The sequence below is a fragment of the Bos indicus x Bos taurus genome, chromosome 14 (genome assembly GCF_003369695.1).
Source record: "Bos indicus x Bos taurus breed Angus x Brahman F1 hybrid chromosome 14, Bos_hybrid_MaternalHap_v2.0, whole genome shotgun sequence".
Classification (NCBI taxonomy): Eukaryota; Metazoa; Chordata; class Mammalia; order Artiodactyla; family Bovidae; genus Bos; species Bos indicus x Bos taurus.
This window is the reverse complement of record NC_040089.1, coordinates 67,414,972-67,438,854: the sequence shown is the minus strand read 5'-3', so window position 1 is coordinate 67,438,854 and position 23,883 is coordinate 67,414,972. Positions and strand designations below refer to the sequence as shown.

Genomic DNA, 23,883 nt, shown 5'->3' with positions numbered 1-23,883 from the left:
TCAACCTGCAGTTATTGAGAGCATTTGGGTCTTAAGCTCTGGCTAGGCAATGGATGATGAATGCTACCTGGGGATAATAAGAGTTTTGAATTTGTAAAGTCAAGTCATTTACTATAGGTCTTAAGCTATTATATTTCTTAAAAGTGTATTCAACACCTTTGTCTCAATATTTTAAAATCCAAATTGAGAAGAGTAGGAATTCTACGGTGGCTTTCTCACGTTATCTCCATCACCTCCATTCTTCTGTTTATACCTTTCCTTATATTGTCTTTTATTGTCTAGCAACCTGGGTTTATATCCATTTGCAGCATGCCATGCTACCCTAGTCATCACAGGGTGGTAACGGTATGGTGGAAAAGATTTGAAAGTAAGAAACAAGTATGTTTAAAATCCTCAAAAAATAAAAGAATAAATAGCATCCATTAAAAAAAGGACAAATAGTTTATGAAATAATAACTAAATAGTAGAAACTAGAGTGAAACTAAATGTCCAGATACAAAACAGAACCAATTAGAATTATTGGAAATTAAATGTATAGTCATTCAGATTTTTTTTTTTAAATCTCAACAGAAGGAATAGTCAAAGAGAGACTATAGTTTGGAACAAGTAAATTAGAAAATAATCAAATTGCATAAAAGAGAAAATTGAAAATACTGAAGATTTTAAAATATAACAAATTCTAGTGTACATTAGTAAATAGTCCCAATAGGAGAAAACAGATAGCAAATGGCTGAATATTTTCTGAAATTAAGGCAAGACATGAGTATTTGTAGTCACAAAATTTCAAAGACTGCCAAGCAATATTACATTTTTAAAACTTCTTGTGTTTATGTTATAGCGAAGCTAAAGAACGTCATGGACAAAATGTTCACTTTTCTGAATGGGGAGATGTGAACTAATCCTGAGCTCTCCTGGTCACTGGCGGTTTCTTCTGGCATTCTGTGATGAAACTTTCTTTTATATTAGTTGTTTGCTTCCTGTCACGTGGTCATTGTGCTCGCCTCCAGCTGTTTTAGATTGCTGCTGTTCTTTGCTATTTGTTAGACAATCCAAAAACTGTTTTCATTAAGAAACTTTCTATAGTTAATAAATAAGAGTAGTCCACGGAACAAAGGATAGGCTTAAAGCAGGACATAATCATACTAGAGTAACGATAGCTTCTATTTATAGAATGTTTACTATTTATGAGACACTTTTACAAGACCTTTCTCATATAATCTCCATTCATGATATCCACGTGAAGCTAGCACTTCTGTATCATCCTCATTCTCCAGATGAGAGCCCTGGGTTTTAGTTACAGAAGCTGAGTCACTTGTCCAAGGTCGTGTAGCTTTGACTAGTACGGTCAGTGATATATCCTAGATTTTAACAGAGTCAGTCTAATACTAAGCCCCTTTTTTAATGAAAAAGAGAAGCCTTTAGGAAAACTACTGGCTGTCTGACTCAGCAGCCTTTCTCCTGTGGGGGTTGTATTCTAGAACATTGACATTGATGACTTCTGATCTCCAGACAAGTGATTGGTTGGTTTATAGATGGTTCACTTTTTCAGATCCACATATGGCCAAGATCATCCAGGCTACATAATCATAAGTACTCTCTCAGCCAGTCTAGTTATCCCTGTGACATATATTTCTGGGGAACCCTTTAGTTTCATGAGGCATAGCACTTACTTACCTTTTGTAGATTCTAACAAAAGGGCATTTCCTCTCTACTCTTTTGTATTTCTCTTGAAAGCAGGCACTGGTTCTACTTCTGAGTTTTATAAAGTTTAGGTGAGAGGACAAGTTGAGCTTTCTATTCGGGTAGGAGGAAAGGTATCCACAGAAGACCAGCAAGGCTAGGAATCATTAATAAGTCAAAGAGTTGCCTGGTCTTGTAGTTTGTTTAATAGGTCTGTCTTTGATTCTCAGCTCTGCAAGCTGAAAGCTCTATGATTGTGGACACCTCAATGAAATTCTCTTATCTTAGCTATTGTATCAGTAAAATTAATATAATCATTTAGGCACTGACTTTTTGGAGGGATCAACTGAGAAATTAATGTTAAAACCATTTGAGCCACCTCAGAGCACTGTATACAGTTTAGCTGTTATTAACCTGAAGGTTTTGTTTTAGGTGAATATATTTGTCTGCAATCCTTTGACTTTACTTCCTATGACTCTACCCACTCTATAGACTTGTACACTCCAGGTGTACTCCTTGAAGCCTGAGAGCCCTGGCCTTTTCTTCAGTGGTAACCAGCTTTGCTGTACTTTGAGACCCCAGCACTAGATTCCCACCTATGGCTTACCTCTCTCATTTCCCAGGTGGCCTCGTGCTCTATAACTTGGTCTGAAGCTATCTGTGCGCTTTGTCAAGTGAATTTGGTAACTAAAGTATTTGGTAAGGACCTGGGTGCATATTGATAACTTCTGCTTGGTAGGGGCCTTTAAAATTACACTCTTCCTCATGATGCCAAACCAAGTAGGGGGGAAAGAATTCTAGTTGTTACCAGGGCCATACATGGAGTATTTACCTTAAACCTTATCACTCGGTGAGATATGTTATTTTGTTGATGATCATCATCACTGTGATCTAGGATATGTGCGCCTGTCTCTATCACTCAGACTTAGGAAGGAATTTTGGCATGTTGAGCAACATTGAATTTGTAATATTAGAGAGAGAATTACATTTTGGATTTAACTATTCTGACATCTTTTTTTTAAGTCTCCTAATTCATTTTTATTATGTGATATCCCAAACCATCCTTTGAAAGGTTAACAGGAAGACTGAGGATGAAGAAGGACAGATAGTAAAATCACAGAATTGAATTCACAATATTTGAAAGAATTCCAATAAAATTATAGCCAATAATATCCCTAATATAAATATCCCTAATATAAAGTGTTCACAATAAATAAATGAGCCAAGAACCATAATATATAATTCACAAAAAGGTAGTAGCAATCAAATACATGTAATTCAAACCAGTGAAATAACATTTTTGCCTTTTAAATTAGTTATTTAAAAAAAAAAAAAAAGAATACTGGGGCTTCTCTGTTGGCTCAGCGGTAAGAATCCAGACACCAATGCAGGAAACATGGGTTCGATCCCTGGTTTGGGAAGATCCCACATGCCGCAAAGCAACTAAGCCCGTGTGCTGCGGCTACTCAGCCCGTGTAACCTGGAGCCCCTCCTCCTCAACCAGAGAAGCCACCGCCATGAGAAGCCTGCACACGGCAACTAGAGCGTAGTCCCCCGTCTCTGCACCTAGAGAAGCCCTCACTGCAACAAAGACCCAGCACAACCAAAAATAAATAAGATTATATTTTAAAAAAGAGTACTGGTAAGAACATAACAAAAAGACATTTTTATACACTGTGTGCTGCTGCTGCTAAGTCACTTCAGTCGTGTCCGACTCTGTGTGACCCCACAGACGGCAGCCCACCAGGCTCCCCCGTCCATGGGATCCTCCAGGCAAGAACACTGGAGTGGGTTGCCATTTCCTTCTCCAATGCAGGAAAGTGAAAAGTGAAAGTGAAGTCGCTCAGTCGTGTCCAACTCCTAGCGAGCCCATGGACTACAGCCTACCAGGCTCCTCTGTCCATGGGATTTTCCAGGCAAGAGTACTGGAGTGGGTTGCCATTGCCTTCTCCGATACACTGTGTATAGGAGTATAATTTGATACTAACTGGTTGGAAAGCAATTTGGCAATATATCTCAAGAGGTAAAATTACCCTTTGACTAATTCTGCTTCTCATAATCTATCCTCAAAAAATTCAAATATCTGAAAAAGCTTTATGTTGAAACTAGTCATTACAATATTATGTTTAATATTAAAAGTTGAAAATAAATGAAAAGTATAACAAGTGAAGAACAGTTAACTTATGCTTACCTTACAATGAAATATTTTGAAATAGAAATTTACAGAGATAACACAGATTAACATCCAGGTTGTAATGTAAAGTGAATAATCTACATGTGTAATGGATCAACTTAAAGCAATTTAAAAGCATGGAAGGGACTTCCCTAAGGTCCAGTGGCTAAGACTCTAGGTTCTCAATGCAGAGGGCCCAAGTTTGATCCCTGGTCAGGGAACTAGATCCCATATGGCACAGGTAAGAGTTCTCATGCCACAACTCAAAGATCCCCCATGCAGCAACAAAGACTGAAGATCCTGCATCATGCAACTAAGACCCAGCACAGCCAAATAAATATATAAAAGTGTTATTGTTGTGGTTGTTCAGTTGCTGTTGTGTCTGACTCTTTGTGACCCCATGGACTGCAGCATGCCAGGCATCCCTGTCCTTCACTATCTCTCGGAGTTTGCTCAAACTCATGCCCATTGAGTCAGTGATGCTATCTAATCATCTCATCTTCTGCTGCCCTCTTTTCCTTTTGCCTTCAATCTTTACCAGCATCAAGGTATTTTCCAGTTAGTCAACTCTTTGCATCAGATGGCCAAAATATTGGAGCTTTAGCTTCAGCGTCAGTATTCTCAATGAATACTCAGGGTTGAATACTTCTTGCAGTCCAAGGGACTTCTCAAGAGTCTTCTCAAGCACCACAATTTGAAAGCATGAATTCTTTGGTGCTCAGCCTTCTTTATGGACCAACTCTCACATCTACACATGACTACCAGAAAAGCCATAGCTTTGCCTATAAAGACTTTTGTCAGCAAAGTGATGTCTTTGCTATATAACTGTCTATCACTACATATAAATGGTACTGATTACAAGTGAACCTTATCTATTCATTGAAGAGGTTATCAGTTTAATAGGGTGAAAACTAAATGTCTACTTAAATAGAGTTGTGGTTTCTTTGTTTGCTTGTTCTGAATATAAAGTCTCAGTTTTTAGTCCTTCGAGGCTAATTTTCCCACCCTGGAAATATTGATCTCCATGGGCATACAGTGTTGCACTGAATAATGGGGACCTTAAAATTTTTTAAATTGCCCATTTCATATGCTCCATAAATTACCACCAATATCCCAAGTACCCTCCTCAGTTTAGAATCCTGAAAAAGTCCTCAAAAGTATATGATGAGGGAAGTAGAGTCTAAACAAGCCCAGTAGTGCCCTAACAGAGGCCTTCAGTTTCAGGCAGCTGAGTCTGTCACCTGGTCTGAAATCCTTGTACCTGTGGGGTTTTGAGGGATTATTCATAATTATCAGAAGGTGGCTCTCAGAATTTGAATAAAAATGAGGAAGCAATTTTGAAACCAAGAAAACCGTTACAGTTTGCAGAAGGGATAGAAGTAAGATTGAATAGGAGTGAAAGATTCTAAAAGTCGAGCTGCCTCTTCTGCATCTCTTCTGTGTACCTGTCTTGCTGTCCCTTAGATTTATTCAAATCTGACCCAGAAAAAGGTGTCAGGAGCTGGACTCCTGCAGTCTTGTAGGCTCTGTTACTCCCACACCTGTTACCGTCCGTGACAAGGGCGGCAGGGAATTGCTCTGCAAGGGACATGAAAGGACTTTATGCAATGTACATTTGTTGCCTTCTAAACATTTGTCCTGTTGGGAAAAAATTCCAGCTCAGATTTCTTAGACCAAATGGCAGTTCAGCCCAATGTAGCTGCTTCTACCCTACATGTGTCGATTATAACTGTGTTTTTCCCTTTCTTAGAACCCCTGGGAACAAACAAGAAAAAGCAATAACAACAAAATATTTATTAAAATGCAAATATCATGACGGGTTCCTTGATGCGAGGCAGCCGGGGAGGACCCAGGTGCACAGTGAACCAACTTATCTGGTCGCAGAGCAGCAGCACCTGGAAACTGACAGGCTCTGAAGGGAGCCTTTTGTTACCTGACCTTGGCAGCAGGTTGCCAGCTCATTCTCCTGCATGGAATAGTTGAAACTTGCCTTTCAACTAACCAAGAGATAGAATCTTTTTCCCTTTGGCAACCTAAGTAAATTAGGGAAAAAAAAAAAGCCACTGCAAAATAGCAGGAAAGCATGAAAAGTGCTTTATGGAGAAACATAAAAGAAAACCAGAGGAAAGCTTATTCAGCCTTGGTCATTGAAAAGCACACTCCTGCGCCCAACCCTGTCTCCCTGCGTCCACCGCCCCCCTGCACCAAAGTTGGTTTGAAGAGTTTCTTCTATAGAAGAACAGATGCACCCCAAGTACCCCGATGTCTGTAACAGCTGGTTCTGGAATGAGACGGGCTTCTCTCAAGAGAGGCAGATCTTCTGTTTCATTTGGAGTTTGGACACAACGGTTTTCTGTGTGGCTTCATTTTTGGCATCTGACTGTTTTGACAGAAGCTGTGGGGTGTTTTTCCAGCCAGATCTTTGAGAGCTAGTGTCTTCCCACGATGCCCTGGCAGCTGATGAAAGCAGGCCCACCCTGCAGAAATGCCATAGGTATTGCCTAGGATAAAATGACACACAAAGGCTACTGAGAACTCGTTTGCCTCCTGACTCATGTGTTATTTTCCTTACAGGGGCCGTTTTCAAAGCCTACTGTGTCTGCAGCCAGGTCATGGCAGATAACAATTAGCATACCAAACTGGGAGTCACCGTGAGGCTGTCTGACATTGTCCTTAGAAAAATCCTTCTCTTGCTCAACAGCCAAGGCAAAGAACTATTTCTAAATGACAAGTGTGTATACATTTTCAAAAGGGATTGTGATTTCTCAGGCAGCCAGAACACAGTTATGCTTTACAGTCTAAGGTGATCTAATTCTTGAAATAAGTTTCATTCTGGGCAATGACATGCATTTTCTAGATGGGAGGAAAAAATGTTACTGCTTATAATAAAGAACAGGCTGTTTTTCTTATTTGGGAACCTCAGGGGGATGAAGCAAGTTTTAATACCATAAAGAAGTGGGCTGTGAAACACTGGGATAAGTCTTGTTTATTTAACATTTAATGCCCGTGGTCTGTTAGGTGCTGGAGAGAGTCACTGAGGTGCCATTATTTAATGCTGAAACAGTTAAACAGTCTGACTTAGATTAGGCAGTTGACTGAAAGTAATCCAGGTCCAGGGCTCAAAGATGAATACATCAACATGGTTAGCACACAGAGCATTTGAACCAACGTGTGGCTGGGTGATGGGGCGGTGAGTCATACTCCCTCTCTAGGTCCTTGTGAAGTCCGGGCCTTGAGGAAGTGGTCTAGCATCTCTATGTTTTAAAAAAATCCCTCATTGCCAGTTTTCATTTGAAGAATTTAAAGACAAAATTATGTGCCCAGAGCAAATTGATGCCTTGTGCCACTGATTCCCCAGCACAGAGAAATAGATTTAAGCAAGTAGTGAGTCAGGCCGAGGAGAACTGGGAAGCTGGATCAATAGCCCAGCAGACTCTGTAATGATGTGTTGGTTTATACTTGGGCATTTTAGACTGTCTGCTTACACAAACTGGTATACGTGTACCTTCAGCTTGCAGCAGCATGGGCCTAGTGCCAAGAGGTTAGCTCTTGGCCTTGACTGGGTTCCTCGCTTTAGTGTGGTGACTGGATGAGAGCGTAGTTTTCTTATTGGAGTCTTGAGTGTGTATCAATGATATCATGTTATCCTCTTCATCAGATGTCTATGCCCCTTCCCTTAGGACTAATCCCCATGTGAGTCAGCCCTGGCCCACCAGGCTCATTGAGGGCAGGCTAAATCCACAGGCTCTGGGGTCAGAAGGGCCTGGGTTCAAGTGCTGCTTCTGCCCATATTATACATATGACCACGAGTGAGTTGCTTCATTCATCCTCCTAAGCCTCAGTTTCCTAGTCTGTAAACTAGGAAAAATGATAATACCTGTGTCCTTGTTTTACTGAGGATCAGTTGAGAAAAATTAAAGGAACACATCCAGTGCTTAACAGACTGGAAAACTGCCTTAGCACCTCGCAAGTACTCAGTAAATGGTAGCTTTCTTTTGACCTTACTTCATTAGTAAACATCTCTACCCTCTAGTTAGTCTTCTCCTGGCCACATCAGGGTGAACGTGACACCATGGAAGTCTGCCTGCTTTGTATTTCAGGTGTACAAACGTAGTAATTTGAAATTTTTATAGAATACACTCCAAAAAAGTTACTATAAAACATTGACGATACTCCCTGTGCTGTACAGTATGTGTGTGTGTGTGCGCGCACGTGTGTGCATGCGCACATGTATGCACTCAGTCGCTCAGTCGTGTCTGACTCTTTGCAACCCCCTGGACTGCAGCCCACCAGCCTCATTGGTCCATTATAGCCTCGTAACTTATTTACTTCTTCACATGCTGATTTGGTGGCTCCAACGTCCGGGCTGTGGCCCTGGCTTGGGGTGCAGCCAGTCCTGTGCACAAGGTCTCTTGACTGTCCAGGGTGCTAGCCTCTGTCAGCCAGCTGCTCGGGCCCCCACTGATCAGCCCCGGGGCACTTGTTCACCATCTGTAAGGCTCCGTGCTGGCGTGCAGCAGCCACGGCACACCTTCCAGGCCTCAGAGAGCCAGGCCAGATGGCACCTGCATGCGGGGACTCTTGGAGTCTCTGTTTGACGAATTCCAGCATTCTTTCTACCCGGTCCCAACACTTTCCGCCCCATCTCCTCCATGTCACATCTGATTTTTCCTTATCTTAGAGGATGGATGCAGAGTCTCAGGAGTGACTGTGGCTTGCTAACAGCTGCTCCAGCCAGGGTGGTGTTGGCAGGAGGGGCTGGGAGGGATGGAGGAAGGCATCCACATCTTGAGTTTGTGACAGTGTTGTTTATGGTCAGCAGTTTTAATTTAAGGAATTATTTATCTACTGGGGGGAATAAAAGATGTTCTTTATTCTGTATAAAAAGAAACACAGGTTACCATTTGATTTTCATCTCTTGAAACGGGACTTGAGAATGAGTGTCTGTATCATATCTATATCACTATATTCTAGTCGTTTGCTTTCTTGATTTTCTTAAATCTCGATTAGTTTTCTTCCTTCTTTTCTTTTATTCTTTTGTTTGTTCATTCATTCATCTGCTCATCCATCCATTAAACCGGGTGAGAGATCTGGCCCCGCTAAATGACAACAGAAGGTGACGACTTTTCTCAGAGCGCCGTGTACAGTGTATAGTGGAGAACAGCGATGTGATGGCTCAGAGCCTACAGGTCACAACGTGATCTGTCTGTATCATTTCTGATTTCTGCAGGCAGCAGGTTGGTGGTGTTTAATCGGCTGTTATGCTTTGTGTCTGTCTTTGTACCACTTCTTTCCTTTCCTACACTTTTCATTTATCTCAATCTTTGTTTTTCTGAGGAAGGTTGCTCTGGAAACTTGAGGGATTTGAAGGTAGGGACCTAATAGAAATGAATGAAGTGAAGTGTTAATCACTCAGTCATGTCCGACTCTTTGTGACCCCATGGGCTATAGCCTGCCAGGCTCCTCTGTCCATGGGATTGTCCAGGCAAGAATACTGGAGTGGGTTGCCATTCTCTTCTCCAGGGGATCTTCCTGACCCAGGGGTTGAACCCAGGTCTTCTGCATTGCAGGCAGATTCTTTACCATCTGAGCCACCAGAAGACATGTAAGCAGGCCCTGTTCTCCACAATGGTGATGCCGGTAACCTAACACTGATGACTCCATACTCGGTGGACTCAGGGAAACATAACACTAGGGAGCAGTTCGGTTATCTCCACATCGTACTGAAGTTCAGTTCCCTGTGGTTTCCCTATGGCTTCAATATTTGTCCTAAGTTATTTTTGTCTTGTTTGTCAGAGAATATTCCTACTGTAAGAGAGCCTGAGTCAGGGTGGTCTAGTAGGTGAGGTGCGGACACTGGGTTCATATCTAGCCTCTAGCTCTTACCTGCCCTGTGACATAGTGCAAGTCATTTGTGTTCTTTTAGCCTTTATTTCTTATCTGTTACTTGGGGATAACAGCCCCAGGTATCATCATACTCCCAGGTACTGTAGGATTGCTTTGAAAATGAAGTGAGATCCTGTCTGGAAAGAAGTTAGCACAATGTCCAGCTCAGTGGCTAACATCCAGTCTGCCCTGCTCGCCTCTCCTCACCTCCCCGTTTCACCGCCCCACAGCTAGTCAGCTGTTTCTAAGAGAGGAGCAGTGGGGCTGTAAATACTTTCACTCTGATAAAATCACTCCCACTACTCCACTCTTTGATCACCTTCTGCCTCCCTTCCAAGTGGTCCTAAACTCAAGGACCAGGTCCCAAACTCAAGGGAAGGCAGTAGCATGATGTGGTTAAGAGCATGGAATGGGCACCAGACAGCCCCACACTGGAATCCCAGCTCGGCGAGTTACCGGCCGTAGTAAATACACACCGTGACTCTCCCTCTAATGAAATCTCCTTCACAAAGACAGTGAAATCCTGATGTTTAAAGAAATCGTTTTTCTTGCAAAGAACTTAAAGCTCCTAAAACACCGTGTGAGTGTTTCTTTTCCAATAGGTTTTATTACTGACAGTAAAAATATATTTACATTTGGAGTTTATTTTTCACAATATTCTTGACAGTACTATTTTCTGATTTTTGCAGAGCCCTCTGATTTTTGTGTGCAGAGAAAGGATCTTATCTAACTTATCTAAGCTAGGCTTCTAATTTTTTAGATTTCATTTGAATATTTCAGGAGCTCAGGTCCCCAGAATGCAAGAAACTCTTCAGCGCCCCACACAGAAGTTAAAGTATGCTCTTTGTCACCTATTTATTTTGAGTCGGTGATGGTTTTTGGACCCAACACTTTATAAAGTGTTGCCGTAAATCTCAGTACTCAAGTTTTGTTCAGTTTCTGCATGTCTCAGTGTCTTGCTTATCTCTACTGGCCTATAAAGGGTCCTTCTTTGCACTGGTCCCAGCCCTCACCCTCCTGACCAAACGCATTTACCCAGCCAACTATCTATAGTCATATTCTTGCCACTCTGTCTCTTGAAACTGAATGGTTTTAGATGGAATTTGAAGACCCTTAACATGGACCTCTGAGTAACGGGACAGATACAGTAGCTTTGTTAGAGTATATTATTTTCTGACATGAGAGCTTCAGCTAATGAAGACCAAAGGCAGAGGTTGCACAGGACGGGTCAGCTCTTTCCATGCAGCGAAATGGGAAGACAGTAGCATGATGTGGTTAAGAGCATAGGTTGGGCATCAGACACCCCCATGTTAGAATCCCAGCTCTGCTGGTTACCGACTGTGTAGTACTGGACAAATGACAATTTTTCTATCTCTCGGTTTCATTATTTGTAAAAGAGGAAGGCACTATTACTTGCTTTGCAGAACTAAATGAAATCATGTTTCTGAAATTATGTATGATACAGCATCTGACAACATCTCGGCAGTGCCTGGTAGGGTACTGAGTGCCCATCCATCTTGGCCCGCTCTTCCCGCATCTTGTGCTGAATGTTGGCCATCTCTATAATCACATTAATGATGCTTTCATTGCTTTTACTACTACATCATTGCTCTCCCCCAGTTCTTTTCTTCATTACCTTTCTGCCTTATCTCCCAATTCTACCCTTGAACCTAGTTAAGTCACCATCCAGAGCAATGATAACTTAATTTTTAAAAATCAGTTTTCTTTAAACAGATTGAAAGTACCTACAACAATGATCGATGGTGATGGCAATGATGATAAGAATAAAGTGGGAATTTCTTACTCACTTTGTCTTTTTGATTGTAAGTTTCAAAGAGCATGACTGTCTTTTTCAGTCCTAAACTCCTTGTTCCTGGACCAGGAATAGTTGTTGAATTAAGGAGTCTGATATTTCAGGTAGCTTTGACTATGCCATTTAATCTTCTTGATTTCTGCACAGTTAGTCCAGATGAGTATTTGTTGGTTTGTATGTTCACCTGTTCTAGCACAGAATTAGTTTCCTCTTTTATATCATGGCATTCTTAAGCACATGCTTGTACATCCAAAATGGACCGTGCTGTGTTTTAGTAAGCACTATATGTACACATTAAATATCAATGACAGGAAATAATGTTCTTGAAATGTCAGTGTCTACATAGGGAAAAAGAATTCTAGTAGGTTGATTTTAAGGTTCTGAGGACAAGGGGTCCTGGGAAAAGTTCCGAGATCGGAGGCATCACATTCCTTCCCACACTAAGCACATAACTCTGCATGGGTTTGGTTTCATTTCAGAACCAAAGTGTCCACAGACTCTGAACATGCCCTGGGCGGTTGGCCCTGGGATGGAGCTGCTAAATTTGGAGAGTCTTTCTAAGATGACAATCCCCTGATCTAAAGTACATTTTTACAAGTGCTTATAAATACTTTAACAGAATATATAAAATCTCTCCTTTACCCTAATGGCTTTTATATGTAAGATGTGACATGATGACCTGGAAAAGCAAGAGGCCCATGGGGTCAGATAATCCATTACCTTGGCAACGTGGCATGCATAGATTATGCAGCATTGGTTTCATGGAAACACTCTGAGTTTTCTCTAAGTTTTCTTTCATCTGGAAAATATAAATGGTTTCACACTTTTCATAATTGAGAAATGAAAGTGTTTGAGATAAACAACACATCTTCTGTAAGGCCAAATACTTCTCTTGAGAAAATGTCAGCCTCACATCCCTGTGGGTGGAGCTCAGTATTTGCAAAGTCATCAATCATAATATTCTAGATCTAACAGAGATGGCAAAGATTCCAGTCTGTTTCCATGTTCCAAACCTGTCCAAGCCCAGCCTTTTTTCCAGGCTTTACTCTCCCTTAGGCAAATGTAACTCATGACTGATTTAATGTTTGAAAATGTCTTGTGTCCAAAAGTTCTTTTTGCAGATCTAGTCTGTATCTGTCTTGTTTCAGTTTAAAACAATTTCCATTAGATGTGCTAATCCATTCATCAGAAATACACGTAGGGCTCTTCAGTTGACCAGGGACTGGTTTGTGGAGATTAAGAGCAGGATGTATTAATACATTAGTCATGATTAATTGCCAAATGGGTAAAACAGAAAATAACTGCTTTGAAGCTCAGAGGAAGAAGAGAGTGGAACCAGAGGTCTTAGAAATGAATTTTAAAAGATGGTTGGGATATGGGTAAATCAAGAAGGAAAAGAAAGGGCAAAGGTGATGGGATAAATGGTGTGAGGAAAAGCACAGAAGTAGGAAGAACATGAAGAGACCAGTTTACTGGAAATGAGACTTTGGGATGGGGAGAAGTAGAGGCAAGTCTGGAGGGGCAGATTGGAACCCGTGTGTGTAGGCTCCTGAATGCCATACTAACAGGAGAGGCTGCACTGTAAGCCGGTGGCCATCAGAGCAAGGTGCTGTGTGGGACCATCATTTGGGTACAGGAAAATATTTATTCTCTGTCTAAAACGAGACATTAATTTCTTGCTAAAATTTATTGCACATGTAGACAATATTATATGTGTCATTTATTCATAAATAAACATATGTGGTGATGCATGCTCAAATGTTTTACTGGAAGCGATGCATGTTCAAAAAAGTGTAGAGGCAGACTCCTTCTTTAGATGACGAATGAGTAAAGATTTTCATTTAATAAGTGACACATTCAAAGCAGTATTTTAAGAAGATGAATCTGGCAGCAGTTCTACAGAGAGAAGAAGCAGTTAGTTGGTGACCACAGCAATTCAGAGGACTTAAATAATGGTGGCCATGGTGGGAATGGAAAGAAAGGGCAGAGTTCCAGTGACACGTTGATAATCTTGTTCCTTTCACGGTGAGATTTTCCCTTAGAAAGAGCAGTCAGCAATCACTTTGGGAGCCAAGAATGGAGTAGTGCTAAAGAAGAGGTTTTTTTATTCAAAATGGATTGCAAAATTTATTGATACGGCCAAACATGTTGTGGTCTGAAAACTGAAACTTAAATAGAAACAAGAATAAGAATTATGATTAATTACTGGTCAAAAACAAGTTTAGATAACTTTACAGATCATTTTATACAGAAAGAAAATCTTTAAAAATATATATTTTTATATATATAATATATATGTAAAATATATATATATTATATATATAATATGTATATAAAACATATATATAAAATATATATATAAAAGGTGGAGAGGAATCTGCTCCTCTCCACCATAATCCTAAAAATAAGCATTTGGAAGAGTAAACAGGAGCAGCTTAATGATGGCGCCTTCGTTATATAATAAAGCGTCTGTGCTTTATATCTGCTGCTTGGTGTTGAAAATCCAGAAATCTTCCCTCTCAGTTGTTTGTTGGAGATGCATTATTTGTTGATAATCCTTGATTGAAATACAAATACTCTCATGCTTCCTCACACAGCACCATCTGCACAAGAAATACAATTTAGAAAACCATACTGGCGAATGTAAATTTGTTAAGAGAGGTAGATTTTGGTACTTGTACTTTATTACCATAATTTTTTTTAAATTGCACTATTTATTTAACTTCCCCATTTGATGTTGTTGCAAGGTAGAACTCTTAACAAAAGTGTGATTCAGAGTTCAAATCTATCATTAAGCAGGCTTCTCGATTTCTCCTTGCAGATAAAAACCCTCTGAATAATGGTAGGGAAAAAGAAATTCCATGTTTTAAGATGCCAGCTAGACCAGGCTTGTGATCCCTACAAGACATAATATTATCTTAGAAATATTTTGATGAAAGAGCTGTATGATCAGGCATTTTAAACAAGAAAAACAAATTCATATATTTTAACTCTAGTCAGGCATCAGATATCAACTTAACATTTGTCTCAGTCAAGTTAAACTCCACTACAGATTGTGTATGTGTGTGTGTGTGTATAATTATTTTGGCTGAAAATTAGTAGAATGTAGTATAGAAAATATATATATAACATACTGACAGACATAAAAATTAAAGAGGTAAGATTAAAAGTTCCACATTAAGTAGAAGTGAATATTCTCATACACTGCTGGTGGGAATATATATTGATAAGCTTTCCTTAGGGCATTACAGACGTGTTTCAAGAGCCTTAAAAATTAAAAATATTTATAATATTTAGACTAATTATTTCTACTTTTAAGATCTTGCCCTAAGGAAAAAATCTTAAATATGCAACAGTAAGAGACTAGGTAAAAAGTTTAAGAATTACTTTCTTGAAAATTATTAATTATAATAAAAGCCATATATGTCAAGATTTTTAAGTGGTAAAAGTAGAATAAAATTAAATATAAAAATCACTCTTTGTATATGTATATAAATAACAAGCATACAAAAATTATAAGGAAATACCATATGCTTATAGGTTCTGTTTTCTAATTTTTATTGTTTTTCATATTTTAAGGATATATTGTTTATAATCATAAAGAAATTGAAGTGAAAATTAGAGTTATCAAAGTCTAAAATGTAAATACCTATAATTTAATACAACTAGCTGATAGAATGATTTCTGTGGCCATAATATATTTATTATATATTTAGTGACTTGATCAGCAGGAGCTGTTGATTAATAATTTTGACTATTAATAGATGCACCTGTGGTTCAAAAGTAGGTAAATGCATAGATGCAGAAGTTGAAGCACATATTAACCAGGCTACTGGGGTGGTTTCACCTGTGTTATTTGGACTTTGGTTTCAGTAAAAGTAGAGCTTAACTTTCTGAACTAAGGAGTAGCTGGTATGCTTTAGATTAAATGAAAAGACAGTAGCTATATATATACTTATGTAAATAAATATACTTATGTAAATATATACTTATGTATATACTCATGTAAATATGTTTATTCACTCATTCATTCAGTCAGTCAGTAAACAGTTATTCAGCACTTGTTGCATGTCAGGTACTGGGTCAGGATTATGAAAAAGAGAAACAAGTAAGTCTCAGAAAATTAATGATCTAGTGGGGAGATCAATATGTAAGTGTGGTTGAAAATCGACAGAGAAGTCTGTAGGAAGTTCTAGAAGAACACTGAGAAAGGAACAGCCAGCTTTTCCCTAGAGTTAGGGGCTCCTTCTTAGATAAAGTAAATATTAGCAATGGACTTTGTCAAATGAATAAGAGCTTGCCAGGTGGAAAAGTAGAAGGAGCATTCTAGATAGGAAGAAGAGCATCAATCTACAAAGGACTAGAAATCTGAGATAGCATGGCATCTTGGGTCAGGAACAAGTAGGAAGTATGTGGCTGGAGCTTAGGGTGAGAGGTAAAAGCAGGATGAAAAGAGTGGAAAACTGGATAAGGGCCAGAAACAGCCTTCACACCCTGGTGGTCACAGCGTTTCTACTTCAGCAGTGATTAATCATGATTTTCCTGGCTAATAGAATCCTAATCGTTATAATGAGGTAGGACTGTTCCCTTTGAATTATGGAAATTATAACTATTATGACCTGCTCCACAAACACAGGTTATAAATATGATCACATCCTTCAATCTTCTGTACCATTAATCATCCAAGCCTCCATAGACCTTATTAGCAGGAAGTCTATTATCTCCTAGAGGTTCCTGGAACTTGACTCAAGACAAATGGGTCATTTCTCCTCCAGAAACCTGTGGCTGGATCCACTTGTGACTGCTATTCTTTCTGTCTGCTGCACGGCACTGTTCACAGTCTTAAGTTACAGTGGTACCCATTTTGGGGAACAAGGTTACAACTCCCCTTGCTGATATTCCCATCCTCAGCTGTTGTTCTCTAAATCATAACCTCTACTAGAGTGGCTGGATCTGGAAGAGCTTCTGGACTTGGCCACATGCTAGTCTAAAATTCGCCTTTCCCTTCAATCTTACTCCATTGTGTTGAGCCCAGGACAATAATAACCCAGATTCCTCTCTTTATCAAGGTCATTTTGTTTTAGTGGTTTCCAGGACCTTCCCTGCCCTGGGGCCTTTAGTCATGGTCACCCAGACCAAAGCTATAGTTTTCCCAGTGGTCATGTATGGATGTGAGAGTTGGACCATAAAGAAGGCAGAGGGCCAAAGAATTTATGGTTTCGGACTGTGTTGATGGAGAAGACCCTTGAGAGTCCCTTGGACAACCAGGATGTCAAACCAGTCAATCCAAAAGGAAATCAACCCTGACTGTTCATTAGAAGGATTGATGTTGAAGCTGAAGCTCCAGTACTTTGGTCGCCTGACGCGAAGAGCAGACTCATTGAAAAAGACCTTGATGCTGGAAAAGATTGAGGGCAAGAGGAGAAGGGGATGACAGAGGATGAGATGGTTGGATGGCATCACCAACTCAATGGACATGAGTTTGAGCAAGCTCCAGAAGACAGTGAAGGACAGGCAAGTCCATGGGGTTGCAAGAATTCGGACACGCCTTAGTGACTGAAGAACAACAGCACTCTGCCTCAACAGTTCCCTCATCCCCAGTCCTCCATCTGAGGAAGCAGCAGTCAGAGCACTGACTTTCCTCCCAGAAGGCTCCTTTTACACTCTGATTTATCTCCTGCCTGGTATCCGGGTTGTTTTGTCAGAAAGCTCAAGAGGCAGTAACCAGCAAGATGGAGTTTTACAAGTTTGTTGCCCTGCCCCACTGCCCCCCAAAAGTGCCTAATTGCTTTATATTTACATGACTTTGAAAGATACCAAGTGATTCTTCTGAGAACAAAAGATCTTCTTCCAAGTGATTTTCTGTTCCTGCCTATAAAGAGTAGTCACAATTTACTTGACAAAAATAATGAATCTTTGTGTAACCATGCCCCCTGTTTTAAAAAATCAGTGTAATGTTTTCATATATAATGAGCTAAGTAAGTTGGCCAAAATTGAAATAGGTCTCAACCCCCAAACCTATGTGCTTAACTACTATGCTCACTGCCTCATCTCATTCAGTTTATGCACTAATATAACATTATAGGCTTCCTTGGCGGCTCAGGTGGTAAGAATCCACCTGCAGTGCAGGAAGCCTGGGTTCAACCCCTGGGTTGGGAAAATCCCCTGGAGGAGGGCATGGCAACCCACTCCAGTATTCTTGCCTGGAGAATCCCCATGGACAGAGGAGCCTGGTGGGCTACAGTCCATGGGGTTGCAAAGAGTCAGACACGACTGAGGGACTAAGCACAGCACATATCATTATTTTATACTAGTCAAGTTTATTACAGAACTGCATAATAGATGCAATCATGGCTGACTCTTTGCAACCCCATGGACTGCAGCCTACTAGGCTCTTCCATCCATGGGATTTTCCGGGCAAGAATACTGGAATAGGTTGCCATTTCCTCCTCCAAAGAATCTTCTTGACCCAAGGATCAAACCCGAGTCTCTTGCATTGGCAGACTTATTCTTTACCACTGAGAAGTAGACTTCTCTAAGTGCAGATATTGAATTGTTGATAAAGAGGAGCTGGATAACAAGTGTATTTATGATCTAAAACTGTGAATATGTAGAAATTGAGTATATTTACTGTAAGAGAAAATTGTGTTTTCTCTGCAAAATTTGGGCTTCCCAGGTGCTGTTAGTGGTAAAGGACCTGCCTGCCAGTGCTGAAGACATAAAAGACACAGGTATGATCCCTGGGTTGGGAAGACCCCCTGGAGGAGGGAATGGCAAAGCACTCTAGTATTCAGGCCTGGAGAATCCTATGGACAGGGGAGCCTGGGGGGCTACAGTCCATGGGATCGCAAAGAGCTGGACATGACTGAAGTGACTTAGCATGCATGCATGCTGCAAAATTAGGTCTCAGAACAGAGAAGAGTACTTACATAGTTTTGGTAGGATTGAAGCGGAGTAGTAAACAGGCATTTGGGTTAATACACTTTGTTTATAAATAGTGTTCTTTAGAATTCATAATTTGGAAAATCTCTCTACAGGGGTAGAGTAATCTAATTTGGGCTCAGTCCTCATCCAAGTGTAGGACAGTCAGTTGACCTTTCCAATTTATCAGTTTTATTCTCAGCCTTCTTATCTTTAAATTTGATAACAACAAAAAATAAACTCCTACCAGATTATTTTCACCCTTTCTCATAGACACTGTTTTCCCAATAGCGTTATTATTCTCCTCAATAAAATGAAAGTGAAGAGCGTGTATGTCATATTTCATAAACAAAGGCAAAATTCTGACGTATTATCCATAGTCTACATTCTTTTAATAGAAAACTGGAATGCTATATAATGTTTCTTGTACTCTCTAAAGTTCTAATTAAAAATTCCAGGAGATCAAGAGATCTCTGGGCAGTTTTGTTATATTGATGGGGGAACTATTTGCTTATCTTCTGACAAAACCTCAGTGAGACATGACTCCAAGCCTGCTCAGCCCAGAGTCCTTCCTATCAGCTCAAAGACTTATTTCCTGTTCTTGCCTTAGTCTGGTGCTGTGAACCACTGAGCCAGGGCCAGAGCTGTGAGCTAGGACTCCTACGTTACCCTGGTTTTGCTACAAGATGAGAACCCTGCCTTTGACCTTGAATCATTTTGTTGTGTTGCTGTCAATATTATTGCTTTATTATTGTTGTTGTTATTTTTGTTACTTCATATACTTAAAATCCCCAGCTTTTAAAACCAGTTTGAATTTGAGATACACAATAAATTCTGTTATTTAGAAATGATAAATATAGACATCCCTTATGTCAACTTCACTCAGCTATCAAATTTATTGTGTGTATGTGTGCATGTGTTTTTACTTTATCCAGAAACTAAAAATTCTGATTGTCTTCAGTTTTTAAAGTGAGGAAGCAACTTCTGTTTATTTGGAGGTAGACATGCTCTGTGTTGGAATGAGGGCAAGAGATTATGTGTTTTTCCACAAGCTAGATGAAACTTGTATCTTCCCCTTGGCTGCGAGTGCATTCTGTGTAAACAAAGATGTTCTGCGGCTCCTAGGGAAGAGGAACGAGGAAGATGCCTCTTTCCTGGTTCTCTCACTTCCTAGAAATCGCTGGCACAGGCTGAAGTTCATGGAGTGATGTAGAGAGAAGCTAACACACGATTCTTGAAAGCCTACTGTGTGCCAGGAACTGTGCTTCATATTTACTTAAATGCCTCATCTTATTTAATTTTCTTAACAAAGCCATGAGGCAATTACCCTTTTCCTTACTGTGTAGATGAAGAAACTGAGGCTCAGAGAGATTAGACAACTCGCCCGAAGTCACAGAGCTAGAAGGGGCAGAGCAGGGACACCGAGTTTATTGAGATGCCAGGGCCAACACCTCCCTGTGCCCGCACTGCCCATCTGTGGCCCGGGAGCTCGAACTCCAGGCTAGAGGCAGGGTCGAGGGCTGAGTGAAGGCTTTTTCTCTTAGGCTCTAGGGGCAACCAGAAGGTCAGAGCAGAAAAGAGACCTTGCAGCTCCGTCGGTATCTGCTTAACCGCCCGTTTCCCAACCTCCTCTGTTGGGCCTTCACCTTGATTGTGGAGTAGAATGGGGACTGAATTTCTCCAGGACTGAGCGGGGGTGGGGGTTTCTGTATCCTCAGGGCCAGCTGTGCACTAACTATGCTGTTGTTGTTTGCAGGTTTTAGCAGTCCGTACTTCAAACAGATCACTTTTTTGTTCTCTTAATGGAACATCATTGGCCACCTGGCCGATTTGAAATGTGAGGGAGACTAACCCTGTACAGCAATGGTTTGCAAGTTAGAACACCAAGTCTATGGGCATATTCAGAGCATTTGCTTTGAAAAATTAATTTTTCTCTAATTTGTGCTAAACTGTCACTTGATCCCTATTTAGAGAATGCCATCATTTTAATAATTTGGTACTGTTTTGCTGGTAAAGGCAGAGATATGTAAACAGAAAGATTTTTTTCCCCTTTTATATGGGTTTCAAAAAAAGTTCAGAATTTTCATTTGCAGCACTTTATCCTTTTTTCTTTGACTGTTTTCTCTGTTGCAAGCAAAATGCCATTTGGTTCAAGTTGACATTAAGCACATTTCTGTTTGAGGAGCCAATGACTGTGATCTTTAGATAGACTGATTAGGTTTCTTTCTCCAACAACAGTTTGTGCTATGAAAATGAGTAGGCAGTTTGACTCTGTGGAGCAGGCAGTGGGCCTTTCAGGATTCTTTTTCAGCAGGGACTCAAGTGACTTGGGAAGATTGTACTGAGTATTTAGATGCCCCTTCTCTCTATGGGTAAAAGCATATGCTCTGTGCCTGACTATCCATTATGTAGTTTTATAATTCATTCATTGAGCGTCTGCCACATGCCAGACAGAGTGTCTTACATACGTCATCACATCTCATTTCATCCTCACAGCCACCCCGGGAAATTGTTATGTTATGAACACGTAATATTCCCTCCACTCTTCAGATAAGGAAGCTGAAGTCCAGGTGGAAACATGTCTCAGCGGTCACACAGTTGGTGCCTGTTGATAGCAGGGCTCAGCAGATCTGTCCACATTTTTCAACTGCAATACTTTGCCTGGAAAATGAACTAGCAGGAAAGTTTAGGAGATGAGGCTGGGATAGCGTTAGAGAGCTTTGAATTTTACCCTAAGACACCACACCTTGGATTTATTTATTAATTTGGTACCTATTTCAGTTCAGTTCAGTCACTCAGTCATGTCTGACTCTTTGTGACCCCATGAACCGCAGCACGCCAGGCCTCCCTGTCCATCACCCAGAGTCCACCCAAACCCATGTCCATCAAATTGGTGATGCCATCCAGCCATCTCCTCCTCTGTTGTCCCCTTCTCCTCCTGCCCTCAATCTTTCCCAGCATCAGGGTCTTTTCAAATGAGTCAGCTTTTCTCATCAGGTGACCAAAGTATTGGAGTTTCAGCTTCAACGTCAGTCCTTCCAATTAACACCCAGGACTGATCTCCTTAAGGATGGACTGGTTGGATCTCCTTGCAGTCCAAGGGACTCTCAAGAGTCTTCTCCAATGCCACAGTTCAAAAGCATCAATTCTTTAGCACTCAGCCTTCTTTATAGTCCAACTTTCACATCCATACATGACTACTGGAAAAACCATAGCCTTGACTAGATGGACCTTTGTTGACAAAGTAATATCTCTGCTTTTTAATATGCTATCTAGGTTGGTCATAACTTTCCTTCCAAGGAGTAAGCGTCTTTTAATTTCATGGCTGCAGTCACCATCTGCAGTGATTTTGGAGCCCAGAAAAATAAAGTCTGACACTGTTTCCACTGTTTCCCCATCTATTTCCCATGAAGTGGTGGGACCAGATGCCATGATCTTAGTTTTCTGAATGTTGAGCTTTAAGCCAACTTTTTCACTCTCCACTTTCACTTTCATCAAGAGGCTTTTGAGTTCCTCTTCACTTTCTGCCATAAGGGTGGTGTCATCTGCATATCTGAGATTATTGATGTTTCTCCCGGCAATCTTGATTCCAGCTTGTGTTTCTTCCAGTCCAGCGTTTCTCATGATGTACTCTGCATATAAGTTAAATAAGCAGGGTGACAATATACAGCCTTGACGTACTCTTTTCCTATTTGGAACCAGTCTGTTGCTCCATGTCCAGTTCTAACTGTTGCTTCCTGACCTGCATACAGGTTTCTCAAGAGGCAGAAACCCATCTCTTTCAGAATCTTCCACAGTTTATTGTGATCCACACAGTCAAAGGCTTTGGTATAGTCAATAAAGCAGAAATAGATGTTTTTCTGGCACTCTCTTGCTTTTTCGATGATCCAGTGGATGTTGGCAATTTGACCTCTGGTTCCTCTGCCTTTTCTAAAACCAGCTTGAATATCTGGAAGTTCACGGTTCACGTATTGCTGAAGCCTGGCTTGGAGAATTTTAAGCATTACTTACTAGCGTGTGAGATGAGTGCAGTTGTGTGGTAATTTGGTACCTATTTATTGGGCACCAAATATGTGTGCCAAACAGTCTAGGCGCTGGGGGCATCACATTGAACCAGAAGCTTGCAGTGTGGCTCTTGGAGGTCTTGAACAGAGAAATGACGTGCTCTGGCATACGGTTTACGAGGGGCCTGCTGACTGCAGTGCAGACCATCACCTGCAGAGGGGCATGGACTGTGGCAGGGTGACCAGCTTGGAGGCGACTGCAACAGTCCACACAAAAATGGGTGGGGCTTGGACCAGCATGGGAGCAGAGGTGAAAAGTTGGATTCTAGATAGACTTAGCAGGAAACACCAATGGGATCTGCTGAACAATTGGATGAGGAAATTGCTTTTCTGAGCTTTAGTTGGAACTCAGGTCAGCCTGCCTCAATTCAACTCAGTTCAACAGTTGGAACTCAACAGCCTGTGCTGTTTGATGTCAAAATTGCTCAAGTGTAAAGTCATTTCACAGTGTTTCATTTAGTGAAAAGCTTAACTCCTTTTCAGTACCTTAGCACTAGACTTATACAAGGAAAGAATACTTGTCGGTGTCCAGAGGAGGAGGAACAGAGCTCCGTTTCCCAGGAGCACTTATCATCCGGGCTGCAGTCAACCAGCCTGCTCCCTTCAAGAAGGCCACGTGCCTGGGTGGCGGCACTGGTCATTATACTCGATGCTTGTTGTGTGTCCATCTCGTAGCCATTCATAGTCCTTCCCTATGGCTTCCCTGCAGTGAGGCAAGAGAAAGGTCTTCTTAATGAGGTGTAAGCCCCGCTTCATGTTTTTCTGCACTTATTATTTCTCAGAAGCAACATCATCAGGTCCAAATCAGAAACAAGCTTCAAGTCTTGATCAAAAAGTGGAACTCCCAGCATACTGTTTGACCCTTGTAGTTAACTTTTATGGAGCTGACACCATCACTCAAAGATGGTTCTAGATATGCCAGATCTGCCAGTAACTTCAATGACTGCAGGATGTACGTTTGTATTTCCCAAGTCAATGAATGCAGCGTTGTGTTTTCTTCATGATCATTCATTACTAAGGATAGCATGGGCAGTTGGTTATACTTGTGGATTTAAACTAAGAAGCAACCCCTTACATACCTTAACTTGAAGTAGAGACTAATCACTGGGTTTCAGTTAATCATGGGAAGGAAGGCCTCAGGATCTGCCTAGAGTCTTCCTAACTACATCTTCTGGATGGACTCTAGTAGCCCAGTGAACTTGGCCATCAATTGTGTCCTACTGGGCACTTTGTCCAGTTAAAAATATGAATAGAGGCTCTCACTCCCTGGGCTGAAGACAGCAGTCGCCACAATCCCTTTCATCATTAACCTGCCCTGGAGACTGGCCCTGAGGGTCCTCCTTTGC

General features: G+C 40.9%; 1 protein-coding gene across 5 annotated transcripts in view; it reads left to right on the top strand.

Moving 5' to 3' along the window:
- Window positions 1-23,883, top strand: part of CPQ (carboxypeptidase Q) — a 561,177-nt gene that overhangs the window by 411,121 nt on the left and 126,173 nt on the right. The gene's annotated exons all lie outside the window — the stretch shown is intronic.